The sequence below is a fragment of the Mus pahari genome, chromosome 2 (genome assembly GCF_900095145.1).
Source record: "Mus pahari chromosome 2, PAHARI_EIJ_v1.1, whole genome shotgun sequence".
Taxonomy (NCBI): domain Eukaryota; kingdom Metazoa; phylum Chordata; class Mammalia; order Rodentia; family Muridae; genus Mus; species Mus pahari.
Window position 1 is genome coordinate 82,976,470 of NC_034591.1, and position 5,234 is coordinate 82,981,703.

The window sequence follows — 5,234 nt, forward strand, 5'->3', positions numbered from 1 at the left end:
AAACTGATACAACCACTCTGGAAATCAATCTGGAGGTTTCTCAGAAAATTGGAAATAGATCTACCTGAATACCCAGAAATACCACTCTTGGGAATATACCCAAAAGATGCCTCACCATGTCACAGGGGCACATATTCCACTATGTTCATAGCAGCCTTGTTTGTGACAGCCAGAAGCTGGTAACAACCCGTATGTCCCACAACAGAAGAATGGACACAGAAAATGTGGTTCATTTACACAATGGAATACTATTCAGCTATTAAGAATGAGGACATCCTGAGTTTTGCAAGCAAATGGATAGAAGTAGAAAATATTATTCTGAGTGAGGTAACTCAGATCCAAAAGGACACGCATGGTATGTACTCACTAATAAGTGGATATTAGCCCCATAAAAAGTAAAGAATATCCAAGATACAGTCAAAAAGGTCAACAAGCTGAAGGCAATGGGAGGGACCTTAGATGAAATGCCTGACAGTAGGGAGAGGGAACTTTTAGAGCCCACCTCCAGCAGGAAGACAGGACATCAAGTGAGGGAGGGAGTTGCCATCCCACAGTCAAAACTCTGACCCATAATTGTTCCTGTCTGAAAGAATTGCAGGGATGGAAATGGAGAGGAGCCTGAGGAAAAGCAGGTCCAGCAACAGGCCCAAAGTGGGATCCAGCTCCAGGGGAAGTCCCAAGGCCTGACACTATTACTGAGGCTATGGAGCACTCACAAAAAGGGATCTATCATGACTGAACTCCAGAAGACCCAAGAAGCAGCTGAAAGAGTAAGATGCAGATATTTGCACCCAACAAATGGACAGAAGCTACTAACCCCTGTGGTTGAATTAGGGAAAGGCTGGAAGAAGCTGAGGAGGAGGGTGACCCTGTAGGAGGACCAGCGGTCTCAATTAATGTGGACTCCCAAGATCTCTCAAACACTGGACTACCAAACAGACAGCATATACCAGCTGATATGAGGCCCCCAACACACATACAGTAGAGGACTGCAGGGTCTATGTTCATTCAGAGAAGATGCACCTAACCCTCAAGAGATTGGAGGCCCTGGGGAGTTTAGAGGTCTGGTTGGGTTGAAGGCTGGGGGTAGGGACATCCTCGTGGAGACAGGGGGTCAGGGAGGAGGTATGGGATGTGGAATAGTAGGATGGTGGGTGTTGGGGTGGGGATAAAATCTGGAGTGTAAAAAAAATTAACAAATAAAAAGAAGAAAAAGAAAAAAGAAATTACAACACTGTACATATGTACATATCTTGAAATGGAATGCCAATAAAAATAAAATGTACTACTCATGATCTGAGTCATAGAACCTAACCTCCCAGCACTAAGTGACAATTTACACACCTAACAAGAAAGCCATGTCCCCCTCCCCAGGTCATGTGTCATAGTTTAGTCTGTCCTTGGCTGATAAGGTTTTACCTTATCTACTGGTGATGGTGGAAGAATTGTCCTGGTTGTAAATTACCCGTGTTGCTCATCCACATTGTTATTAAAATTCTGTGATCAAATGCTTTTGGATGAGATTGAAAACAAACCCCTCCCAAGATTAAGAACAAAAATATGATCCTCAAGAAGGGCTTCAAGTAGCTCCTGGGTCAAGGACAACAAGCATTCAGGTCTTAGTTTGATAGTTTACCTTGAAACATTTTTTTTCAAGACAAGGTTTCTCTGTGTAGTCCTAACTATCCTGGAACTCACTCTGTAGACCAAGCTGACAACTGTTACCTTGTCTCCTTCCATTTTTTATTGGTTTGGTTGGTTGGTTTGGTTTTTTTCTTTTTACAGTGTGTGTGTGTGTGTGTGTGTGTGTGTGTGTGTGTACATGTGTGTGTGTGTGTGTGTGTGTACAAGTGTGCATTTCCCTACATCTAACATTACATCATCTCTTCTACACTTGCTTTTTATGAAACACAATCGTAAATTGTAAAATAGAAGTCAAGAAATTTTTTTGTTTTAAAATTTGATGGAATATTAACGACTTCAGCCCACTGTCCACAATGAAGAAGTGTAAGCTTAGAGAGACTAAATGTATGTATTTTCAGTATTGGTGGAAAAAAAAAAAAAGAAAGTAGCTGATGAAAATCAAACTCTAAAATAAATAAATAAATAAATAGAGAGAGAGAGAGAGAGAGAGAGAGAGAGAGAGAGACTAAATAGTTAGTTAGCTGGTTAAACTGAAGAAAGTGAATAGACCACACTTGGCTTTCTCTATTCTAAACTTTAATCTCTTTTCTGAACACGCTAGAAATTGTCGTCATCTGTGCACCAGTCCAACTAGATAGCTCTCTTTACAGAGTGTATTCCATGAACCTGACATAATTGTCCAAACATAAGTACTTCCTCATTATGGAATTCTCTGCTGAATGCCATTTCTATTCATATTAACAAGTACCTACCAGCATACTTATGAAAATTAGAAGATAAACACCACCCTGAGTTCTAAAAAAAAAAATTTTAAAAAGATTGACCAGGAAATACTGTGTTTTTGTTTCTTAGTCCAATTCTAAAATTATAATTATTTTATAACTCTTATAGTTAGAATTAAAAGTCACCATATAATTATTTAATTGCGATAATGTCATGAATTTCCTTATGCATGGCACTTTTCACACATAAATCAATTGTCTGAACAGTTGAGTTTTACTCCAGCCCACAGGCTACTGCATGTTCTTGTTAATAGTTCTACAAGCCATATGGAATGCCTAAAAAGTTGCTGCAGGGTACGTTAAGGAGAGCATCTGCTATGTAGAGGGAATACAACATGCCTAGTGACTTAGTTCTTAAGGTTCAGTGGGTATCTATCACATCAGCAAAGATGATTTTCTTCTGGGTAATTTTCATACCCTGACACCTAATGTTGTGGTTCAGAGTTCTGCAAAACTGCCAGTGAATGGTAAAGTTGCATAGCTGAGTCTTCACCTGTAGGACAATTCAATCCTGTCCCTTCTTTAAGATTAGACTATTTTGTTTTCCAAATATACTGGGATTCCATTGTATTTTGAAATAGTTTGGATTGAACCAAAGACTTTGTGCCTGCTAGGGGCACACTCTACTACTGAGTTACAGCCACAACCCTGATAATTCAAACATAGTCATTGAAATAAAGGCACATGTTCTCATAGATTTGTATAAAGTTGCTCATTTGAATCAAAAGATGATCATTATCATCTTTTTCTCAAAATATTTAACATAAAAATTCATGAAGGCAGTTTCATAAAATGTATTGATCAACCCTGAGTCCTCATCCTCTGAGCCTGTCATCTCACAGTGTACTCCAATACTCAGTCCAGTAGGTTTTCTAAAGAGCATCAAGTGTATTTCTAATATCTATTCATTCTATTACCCAACAGGTGTTTCATTAAGATATCTTTTGATTATAATTTTTGGAGTTTGTTGTAATTTTCCTATATTTCAGTATCTTGTGATTATTTTTTAAAGATTTTTTACTTGTATGTATATCACCTGCATAGATGTGTATGTATCATGTTTGTGTGGTGTCCACAAAAATCAAAATAGGGTACCAGATCCCTTAGAACTGGAGTTACAGATGATTCTGAGATAATCCCAGCACTTGGGAGGCAGAGGTAGGTAGATTTCTGAGTTCAAGGTCAGCCTGGTCTACAGAGTGAGTTCCAGGACATCCAGGGCAACACAGAGAAACCCTGTCTTGAAAAACCAAAAACCAGCTACTGAGAAGCCAGGCTTATCCCAACTATGTTTCACAGAAATAGTATTCTTGTCTCTGGTCCTTTAGTGTGTTGATTTTCTGGGATCCCAAACTTGTACCTACTTCTGAAATATTACCAGGCTTTTACTGGATGAATAGTTGGGATAGGTGTTGTTGGCTTAGTTGTCTATCAGTGAGGTCAGTGACCATAGGTATTTAACATCCTGGAACTTAGCTTACTGTTCCATCTTAACAAATTTCTTTGACTCATTTGTCAGTATTGCATTCATATAAGTAATCATTCTTTGCCTGAAATCTTTTTTTTTTTTGGGGGGGGGGTAGGGTGGGCCCAAGCTGGAGGCCTAGGTTCTACTAGAAACAGCTTTCTAAAACTATGTTCTGTTTTCTCTGGAGATCTCCGGACAGTTCTCTCTCTAATTTCCTGAAGCCTTTGGAGTACATCTCCATTGACCATCACTGTGTCCTGTATTTATTGGACTGGCTGAATTATTTTTTCCAACCATTTGTAGCTCTCCAATAAACTGTCAAAGACATTTAAGCATCACACATGACCCTTTCAGACACAACTTTAGGATTTGATGGATGACACCAGTTGCCTTTGTCTTCGGTGAGCAAAATGTGCAAGTTGATGATTGAAAAGATTCCTACAGCTGCCATCTTGTGTCCCCGGGTGTGTGTGCCTTATCTCAGCTGGTCTGTCTGAGACCCTCTGTGAGTGTGAACCATAGTCCCCATTTCCACTCCAACAAGATGAAAGAAACGACCACGAACCAGGAAAAACTTGCCAAACTGTAGGCACAAGTGTGCATTGATGGGAAAGGAACTGCTCGTATAAAGAAGGTGGTTCGCAGAACAGCCACAACAGACGATTAAAAAAAAACAAAAAAAAAAAAAACAAAAAAAACCTGCTGTTCTCCTTAAAGAAGTTATGGGTAAACATAATCTCTGGTATTGAAGAGGTGAACATGTTTACAAACTGATGAACAGTGATCCATTTTGAGAACCCTAAAGTTCAGGCGTCTCTGGCCGCAAACACCAAGCAGCTGAGAGAACTGCTTCCCAGCATCCTAAACCAGCTTCGTGCAGACAGTCTGACTAGTTTAAGGAGGCTGGCGGCGGTAGTTACCCAAACAAGCTGGATGGAAAAGCATCACTTGCTCCTGGAGAGGACAATGATGACAAAGTTCCAGCTCTGATGGAGAATTTTGATGAGACTTCTAAGAACCAGGCAAACTGAATTGAAGCCACTTCTGAAGAAAGTGACACTTGCAAAAGTTACAAGAGCTGCTATTTTATATCGTGACTGCTTTTTAATTTTTTTGTTTATTATGGATCTGATAAAATCTAGATCTCTAATATTTTTAAGGCCAAGCCCCCCAGACACTGCAGCAATTTTCAGTTTTCTTTTTTACCTGATTCATTCTTTGCTGCAAATTAAGCCTCGGGTTAAAGTTTGGGAAGGGTTAATAATATTCTTTGCCTAGTTAAAAAAAAAAAGATTCCCACAACAATACCATGGATTTTATCTATAGACAAATATTTTCAT

General features: G+C 39.3%; 1 pseudogene; it reads left to right on the top strand.

The window, feature by feature from the left end:
* The first annotated feature begins 4,438 nt into the window (after positions 1-4,438).
* Positions 4,439-4,925, top strand: LOC110317245 (annotated as a pseudogene).
* The last annotated feature ends 309 nt before the right edge of the window (positions 4,926-5,234 follow it).